The following is a 9,721-nucleotide window of genomic DNA, read 5'->3' on the forward strand; positions in this document are numbered from 1 at the left end:
GGCCATATGGCCTACTCCTGCTCCTATTTCTTATGCTCTTATTCCAGTCATCTGGGAGGTATAGCTGGTCCAAAGAGGTGTAACTCTGCCAACCATATGCCAGATCCAGCTGAAACCCTGAGACGGGGAACTCCAACAATCCAGCTTCCAGCTCTCTTCCCCACAATTATCTGCATATTTGGGGTAGGCAGAGACTCTGCCTCCACAGGCCATCTCAGATACTTTGGCACACAGTCAGGACCCAGTTTATTCAGGTCCTGGACTGGCTGTTCTTGCAAATTACGGCTGTCAATATTTGGGGCCCAGTTTTTTTTTTAAAGAAGTTGTTCGCAGTTCCAAACTAGATGGTGATAGTCAGGAGAGCAAAGATATTAAATAAGAAAAATGTGAAAGCAAATAGATTGGGGAAAAAAGAAACCTTAAAATAATGGGGGAGAAAGACTGGGTATAACTAAAAGCAGGGTGAACAGAAGTAAGTTTTAATTTTTTAATTTAAAATTGTGTCGTAAGTATTTATTTTTGTAGCATAAAATTAATGGAGGGAATTTTAACATGGGTGAGCGGGTGGGTGTGGGTGCGGGTGCGGGTGGGGGGGTTAAATGGGCAAAAATTTCAAGTGTGTCGTGAAGCCAGCTCCAACCCACCGACTTCCGGGTTTACTGAGGCGGGACAAGGGGGGGCACAGCCAACTCGCTCCCACGAGGCGGGTTGGCATGTTAAATATGCTAATGAGGCTGGAAGCCTCGTATTTAACCTACTGTGCAGGCGTTACTCTGACCAGCTGGTTTTCCTGGGCCTCAGGAAACCCGGCAACTGCAGCGAGGCGAGGAGAGCCTCAGGGAGCACTCCTTGTGGGCAAAGTGGAGCAGGAGTGCTGCCTCCGAGACCCCCAAGTCCCCCCACCGTCAGACCACCCCCACACCCCCCACTGGGATTGGACCCCCCCCGGGGTCAGGGATCGGATTCTCCTTCGGACTCGGACCCCACTTGGGACCGGACCCTCTCCCTTCCAGATCGGGCATACCTGGTCCTGCAGCCACCACCAGAGTGCTCCCCATCCGACTGGAAGCCAAGCCTGGCAATAAGGCTGACTTCTGTGCGGGGAACCAGTCAAGGCCAAGAGGTGCACGCTGTGGAGTTAAATCTACACAGCGTGTGGGGATACCCAGACTTCCGGGTTTCCTGCCGCTGCTGGACCTCCCCGCTACCAGCACATCAGGAAGTAAAAATACCCCCCCATTGTTACTATAATAAAAGTACTTTTAAAATTCGAGTAGCCTTATTATCTATTATATTTTTGTTTGTTTCAGTGTTGTAGTGGCATTTTTATTATCAGATTATAGCATTAATGAAATAACAGTCAAAAGCCTTGTGCTGATAGTTATTTGTTTATCCTTGTACTCTGGATTTGAATTGACTATAGCAGCTAATTTAACCAGAATCACATCAGGTGCTTTTACTTTTATACCAGCATACCAGTGAGTTGGTCATTGCAGCAGAATTAAGAAAGAAATTGCATTTATATAGCACCTTACACATCCTCAAGATGCCCCAAAGCATTTCACACCTTTCCCAGGGACTGCAGTTAGCTGCGGTTTAAAGGTGTACATGCCTCTATGACCCTCATGCTAGCAGGAGTAGAACTCCTGGTCGGGCCACCCAAGCCAGACAGGTTGAAAGATAGGAGTGAGACTAAAAGCAGTCCATCTGTCCTCCTGGTCGCGGGTTGTGAGTCAGGATAATAACCTGTTCACGTAAAAATGCCTTTCATTACGGAAACAACCCAGAGACAAGACATGTCTATTACAGATTTGCAAATATAAACAACAACTGTGGAGAACTACAACCTGCTGGATGCAAGGCAAGATGATACTCCAAAGGAGTCAAATATCCTGCTCTTGGTAGACAGCGGTGGAAGAAATCGGTTGTCTCATGTGCCACTAAGTACAGGAGACTCTAACTAACTAAAAACACTTCACAGCCAGTGAAGTATTTTTGATCTGTAGTCAGTGTTGTAATGTAGGTAAATGTAGCAACTACATTGTGTGAGCAGCAAAATCCCATAAACAGCAATGAGATAAATCAGCTGATCTGTTCAGTGCTCTTTGTTAAAGGATAAACATTGGTCAGGATAACTCCACTGGTTTCTTTGCATGGTGCCATGGGATCTTTTACATCTACCTGAGAGGGAAGACAGGGGTTCACTTTAACATCTCATCCAAAAAACAGCACCTCTGACAATGCCCCACTCTAACAGCACTGCACTGAAGCGTCAGCCTATATTAGATGCTCGTCTGAGGAGTTGGGTTTTGAACCCACAACCTTTACAGCTCAAAGGCAACAATTATTACCACTGAGAGCCAAGGGTGACACCAGCTAGTTAATTAATTAAGTTACTAAATTAGACAACTGAAAATGAGGTTGTGGACAACAACTTGTTTACTTTCCAAGCCTTAGAATTGTCTCTTCCCATGTCCCCTTGGCTTGAGCCAAGTGAGGTGATGAAATCTTTAGCTTTCTGCCAATGACAAAAAGAGATTGCGAGTAGGCAATAGTTCAGGCTTAGTAGATATGCAATGCAAATAAAAATACAACAGTTAGGGTGATGAGCAAAATAACTTTAAAAAAGGATCAAAATATGACCTATCATAGGTTTGAACAAAGTTGAAGTTATTACCGAAGACGTATAAAGAAACCATAGTCACAAGCTTTTTTATTCTCATGCCTGACACAGATCTATGCGCGTGACTTTCTTTAATAATCTCAAACAGCCAAAGCAGCAGTGGCTTACAGTTTTTAAAGGTTAGGTCACGCAGCTAAGATTTTTGAAGAAGTGTTTACGAGAGATATCATGCAATTATTATGGCTGTGATCTTATCAATAATAGTCTGGTCCCAATTACATCAAACTGTTTGTCTACTATTCTTTAAATAGTGATGCCTCATAGCTCCAGTAATCCACTGCCCATCATAAAAAGTCAGTTAGATTCAATGGGCTTACTCTATGAAACATGCAGATGAAATATAATATAGGAAGGGAACATATTCTACCTCAAAATTAAAAACCCAGCTGTTAAATCCAGTGGTTTTAATGTCAAAAGCTTACTTCTGTCAGTACATTAACTACATCTACTTAGAGACTCATAGCTAACTGGAAACATTCCTAACTCCTTAACTCCAGGAAATAGCTTACCCATGTAAAGTTCTGTTCAGTGGCTGCCTCCATATTTAAGAATCAGCATGAAAGAATCCTCCTCCTCATTTATGCAGCAAGGCACTTGCATTTTTGGAACAGTTTCTAATCATGAGGCTCTGTTGATTTTGGAAAACATGAAAATATGAAGCTAATTCTTCTTTCAGAACAGAATTCAAGCTTATTAAACCTTTTTTTTAATGGTTTGAGCTCAACACAGTCTGTTATGAGGACTGAGCTCAATCAATCATGCATTCATAATATTTAAGGGTCACTTAATGATTAACATTGAAAAGCTTGTTTGCAGTGGGAAGCTGTCTTGAGCTTTCTGTTGGACTGGTTTAAAGGGTAAATTCACAGAATTGTAATTTTCTGAAGGTGAGGCATTTATTTTTTTTTAAATGTGCCTAATCCTCCTAAACTTGGTCAATTTTATCTTTGGTGAATAGCCAAATGAAAAGTGTGAATTCAAGTCATGTAATAATGTAATGGAAAAAATCAATCTAGTTCCACAAAATAGATGATAACATACGTTTATGTATTGGTTCACTTTGCATGTTTTCATTTCTTCTCAAAATCTTATCACTGATTTTGTTTTCACTGCAAACCAATTTATGTTTGTTTGCAACTTTACAAAATAATTTGTATAGTCGGAGCTCACAACTATTATTTAAGAAAGGTGTGAGAGAGAGAGAAACCAATAACTTATAGACCTGTTAGTCTAACATCTGTTGTGGGAAGTTATTGGAAGCTATTATTAAGGACAAAGTAACTGAGTACTTGGAGATTTTTTTAAAGTTTTTTTATTTATTCATTCTCTGGATGTGGCCATCGCTGGCAAGGCCAGCATTCATTGCCCATCCCTAGTTGCCCTTGAGAGGCATCTTCTTGAACCGCTGAAGTCCATGTAGTTAAGTCAGGTAGGGAGTTCCAGGATTTTGACCCAGCGATGATGAAGGAACGGCAATACATGTCCAAGTCAGGATGATGTGTGACTTGGACCGGAATGTGGAGGTGGTGGTGCTCCTAGGTGGTAGAGGTCACAGGTTTAGGAGGTCCTGTCAAAGAAGCCTTGGTGAATTGCTGCAGTGCATCTTGTAGATGGTACACACTGCAGCCACGGTACGCCAGTGGTGGAGGAAGTGAATGTTTAAGGTGGTGGATGGGGTGCCGATCAAGCGGACTGAGTTGTCCTGGATGGTCTCGAGCTTCCCGAGTGTTGTTGGAGCTGCACTCATCCAGGCAAGTGCAGATATTCCATCACACTCCTGACTTGTGCCTTGTAGGTGGTAGAAAGTTTTTAGGGAGTCAGGAGGTGAGTCACGCGCTGCAGAATGCCCAGCCTCTGACCTGCTCTTGTAGCCTCAGTGTTTATGTGGCTGGTCCAGTCAAGTTTCTGGTCAATGGTGACCTCCAGGATGTTGATGGTGGGGGATTCACTGATGGTAATGCCATTGAATGTCAAGGAGAGGTGGTTAGCCTCTTGTTGGAGATGGTCAGTGACTGGCACTTGTGTGGCGTAAATGTTACTTGCCACTTATCAGCCTAAACCTGAATGTTGCCCACGTCTTACTGCATGAGGGAACGGACTAATTTATTTCTGAGGAATTGCGAATTGACCTGAGAACTGTGCAAACAACTGCGAACATCCCCACTTTTGACCTTATGATGGAGAGGTCATTGATGAAGCAAGTGAAGATGGTTGGGCCTAGGACCCTGCCCTCTGAGGAACTTATGCAGCAATGTCCTGGGACTGAGATGATTGGCCTCCAACAACCACAACTGTCTTCCTTTGTGCTAGGTATGATTCCAGCCAGTGGAGAGATTTCCCCCGATCCCCATTGACTTCAATTTTACTAGGGTCCCTTGATGCCACACACGGTCAAATGCTGCTTTGAAGTCAAGGGCAGTCACTCTCACCTCTGGAATTCAGCTCTTTTGTTTGGATCAAGGCTGTAATAATGACTGGATCCGACTGGTTCTGGCAGAACCCAAACTGAGCAACGGTGAGCAAGTTATTGGTAAGTGCCACTTGATAGCATTGATAGCACTGTCGACATCACCTTCCATCAGTTTGCTGATGATTGAGAGGTGATTTGTCCTGCTTTTTGTGGACAGGGCATACCTGGGCAATTTTTCACATTGTCGGGTAGTTGCCAGTGTTGTAGCTATACTGGCTACACGGCTAGTTCTGGAGCACAGGTCTTCAGCACTACAGCCGGGATGCTGTCAGGGCCCATAGCCTTTGCACTCAGCCATTTCTTTGTGGAGTCAATTAAGTAGGCTGAAGACTGGCACCTGTAATGGTGGGGACCTCAGGAGAAGGGGTGGGGGGCGCGGTATCTAGGACAAGGAGACATGACCTTAAAATCAGAGCCTAGCCATTCAGGAGAGAATGAAGGAACACTTCTTCACACAAAGGGTCGTAGAAGTGTGGAACTCTCTCCCACCAAAAGCAGTAGATGCTAAGCTCAATTAATAATTTTAAATCTGAGATTGATAGATTTTTGCTAGCCAAGGGTTTTAAAAGTTATGGAGCCAAGGCGGGTGGATGGAGGTAGGATACAGATAAGCCATGATCTCATTGAATGGCGGAACGGGCTCGACGGGCTGAATGGCCGACTCCTGTTCCGATGTTCATCATTTTAGAATCAATGGGCCAGAAATTCGGGTCCCCACGGGCGAGTACGCACTGGGTACTCACGCGTAGGGCCAACGAAAGTACCGGTTTCATGCATGCACTGCGTATGCGCTGGAAACCGGAACTTCCGTTCCCTTGAATGAAGGGGTTCACAGGTCGAACGCGTGCACCGGAGAGGCAGCATGTACGCCTGGAACTTCCGTTTTTTTTACAGGTTTCTCCGGGAGGGTAAGTCTCCAGCAGCTATGCTTTTAAAAAGCAGTCGCAAGGCCTGCTTTTAACAAGGTAAGTGGTGAATTAAGTAAAATTAAAACATTTTTTCCACAGGTTTATTATTGTTAAATACTTTAAAGAAAGGTAAGTTTATTTTTAGCCCCGTTAAAAATTGTAATTAATTTTTTCAAAAATTTAAATTATTGTTTAAAATAGTTATTTTATGTAATTTATAGTTATTTTAAAAATGTGATGTTTTTAAAAATTTATTTGAAGTTTTAGTTAGGTTTTGGGGCCGATCTCTATTCATAGATTTGACAGGTTTCCTGTCAAATCTATGAATAGAGATTCCCTGCTACGATTGGCTCTCCATGGTGTAAAGTCTGTGGGTTGTATAGCGAAGTAATACACAGACTACAAGAGTAACTTAAACAGGACTTTATTATTCGAAGGTCAGGGCGAATCTGCCCAATAAATCCTGACACAGCACTTATATACTGGTGTGGTCACCGTCGGTATTACAGTATACAGCAGCCAAGATAAAGTAGTGCCACACCTAAAATAGTTCTCTTAAAGGTGAACGGTTACATACAATAGTTCTCTTAAAGGTAGAACAGTTACATACACTACAATCCTCCCTTTTTAGCTTACAACATACTTATTCCCCATTAACCATATCATTAGAACATATATACAAATTATGTAAAACAGTTCACAGATTCAGTCTCTCTGGAGGTCTCCTGACTCTGTCCGGATAACGCCTCGGTGGTGTAGTAGTTTTCGGCGGGGTAGTAGGTTCTTCCGGCAAGGCCGATTCAGCTTGAAGGACAGTGTCAGGATCATCTGATTCCAGTATTACCAGATCGGAGGTAGGTGCTCTGGGTATCTCTGTTTCTACATTAGCCGTGTAAGGTTGTGGAATAGGTTGGCTCTTTGTGGATGACCCTATGATCTGGTCAACATGGCGCCTTATTATGCTGTCACCAATGTCCACTGTATACGGCAGCGGCCCTAGCCTTTTTACAATAGTTCCAGGCTGCCATTTCTCGGTACGGTAGTCCCGGGCCAAAACTTGTTGACCTGTCTGAAAAGATCTAGTTGGCCTTTCATTCATGCCCTGGAATTGCCGGTTCTCTACGTCCCTTCTGATGTTTGGCTTAATCAAATCCAGCCGGCATCTTAGTCTTCTATTGAAAAACATCATGGCGGGAGTTTGATTTGTGACCGCATGTGTTGCATTCCTGTACGCCAACAAGAAGTTATCTACCTTATGTTGTAAGTTGATGTTCTCATTACCCATGGCCTTTATGGCCTTCTTGAAGGTCTGGACAAACCTTTCAGCTAAGCCATGGGTGGCGGGATGGTATGGGGCTGACGTGTAGTGCTTGACCCCATTGCTTTTTAAGAACTTCCTGAATTCTTCGGACACAAATTGTGGTCCATTATCAGAACAGACCTGTTCCGGCAGCCCATTCCTGGCAAACATGGTCCTTAATACTGTGATGGTTTTTTCCGTGGTGGTGGAGGACATCTTTATTACCTCCGGCCACTTGGAGTGTGCATCCACCGCTATTAGAAACATTGAGTCCATAAATGGACCAGCAAAGTCGATGTGTACCCTTTGCCAAGGAGATGAGGGCCACTCCCATGGATGCAGAGGAGCTTGTGGTGGCGCGTTTTGGACCTTCTGGCATCCTAGACAACTCTTGGTTATTTCCTCGATGCCTCCATCAATACCTGGCCACCACACAAACGCTCTTGCTAGGTTCTTCATTTTCACTCCACCCAGATGCCCCTCGTGAAGTTCCTTTAGCACCTTATGCTGAAGTTTGGGTGGAATCACCACTCTCGATCCACACATCAAGGTTCCTCGGCACACTGGCAGCTGTTCTTTCCGTTGCGAAAATGCTGGCAGTGTTGGTTCGCCATGTGCTGGCAATCCCTCCACTGTTAGATCGTAGACCCGTGAGAGAGTCGGGTCATTTCTTGTTTCATTCTCGATCATCGAATTGGTTACTGGTAGACATTCTACTATGGATGAGTGGAACATCTCTACCGGGTCCATTGTAGCCGCCTCTTCTACTACCGGCAACGGTAGGCGCGATAACCCATCAGCATTTCCATGCTGTTTGGAGCTTTTGTATTCAATGTCATATTGGTGTGCCCCAAGTAACACGGACCGCCTCTGTAACCTTTGCGCTGTCATAGTGGAAACGGCCTTGTTAGGGTTGAATATGGACTGTCAGTAATGTGAACTTCTTGCCCCGCAGGTAATGATTGAATTTCTTTACTCCCCACACAAGGCTGAGGGCCTCCCTGTCTATCTGAGCGTAATTTCGCTCCGCGGAGGTCAACGATCGGGACGCAAATGCGACTGGCCTTTCCGAGCCATTTGGTAACTTGTGTGAAAGTACTGCTCCAATTCCATAAGGGGAAGCATCACAAGCTAGACGAAGAGGTAACGTTGGGTTGAAATGAGCCAACACTTCCTCAGAGGTAATCAACGCCTTGCTTCTGCGAAAGGCCTTTTTACAGTCCTCGCTCCACTTCCATGGTACTTCTTTCCGTAACAGAGCATTCAGTGGATGTAGCACCGTGGATAAATTTGGCAGAAACTTGTGATAATAATTAATCAACCCCAGAAACGATCTCAACTGTGAAACGTTTTCCGGAGCGGGGGCCTTCACGACAGCTTCTATCTTGTCAGGCGACTTGTGCAGCCCCTCTTGGTCAATGACATGACCGCAGTACGAGATCCGTTTCTGGAAGAACTCACATTTCTGGCGATTAACTCGAAGGCCATATTCCTTCAACCTGGTGAGCACCAGTTTCAAATTTGTGAGGTGTTCCTCCTCGTCTTCTCCCGTAATCAGGATATCGTCCAAGTAACACTGCATGCTTGGAACACCTTGTAAGACCTGCTCCATTGCCCTCTGCCAAATTGCTGGAGCCGAAGCTACTCCAAAAACCAGTCTATTATAACGATACAAGCCTCTGTGCGTGTTGATTGTGAGATACTGGCGCGACTCTTCCTCGACTTCCATTTGTAAGTATGCCTGTGCCAGGTCTATCTTGGTGAAGTGTTGCCCGCCAGACAATGAAGCAAAGATATCCTCAATCCGCGGAAGCGGGTATTGTACCGTGTGAAGCACCGGATTAACTGTGATCTTGAAATCTCCGCAGATGCGGACCTTCCCCAGTCCCCCTGGCTTGTTACTTGATGAAGACTTCATGACGGGAACAATGGGCGTGGCCCACTCACTCCAGTCCACCTTAGACAGTACCCCTGAACGTTCAAGCTCTTCCAGTTCTGCCTCCACAGCAGGTCGTATCGCGTAAGGTACCGATCTGGCTTTGAAAAATTTTGGGCTTGCATGTTCTGCAATCTTGGTTTTTTGCTTTAATTCCTCTCAGTGTTCCCAGTCCTTGCTGGAATACCTCCTTAGCTTCGTCCAATATTCTGGACAACCGTTCAGGTTTGACCTCTTCCTTCCCGGAATCTACCGTCATTGTGTTTAGTGAATGCCAGTCTATCTTTATTTTCCTGATCCACTCCCGTCCCAGAAGTGGTGGACCTCCCTCGGGCAGCACATACAAGTCCATCCTTTGGTGATCTTTGTCTTTGTATCTCACCTTGACTTCTATCTTTCCGATGGGGTATACTTTGTGCCCCGT

The 9,721-nt window shown here is 44.8% G+C and overlaps 1 protein-coding gene across 1 annotated transcript in view; it reads right to left on the reverse strand.

The window, feature by feature from the left end:
• c8h10orf90 (chromosome 8 C10orf90 homolog) overlaps positions 1-3,425 on the reverse strand; it is a 223,571-nt gene extending 220,146 nt beyond the window's left edge. Inside the window, exon 1 of the mRNA XM_085994674.1 lies at positions 3,193-3,425. The gene's annotated coding sequence lies outside the window, so the exon portion shown is untranslated. The remainder of the gene's footprint in view (positions 1-3,192) is intronic.
• Positions 3,426-9,721: the final 6,296 nt, after the last annotated feature.

This window comes from Somniosus microcephalus, chromosome 8 (assembly GCF_052327205.1).
Source record: "Somniosus microcephalus isolate GS21.2 chromosome 8, FLI_Smic_1.0, whole genome shotgun sequence".
NCBI lineage: Eukaryota > Metazoa > Chordata > Chondrichthyes > Squaliformes > Somniosidae > Somniosus > Somniosus microcephalus.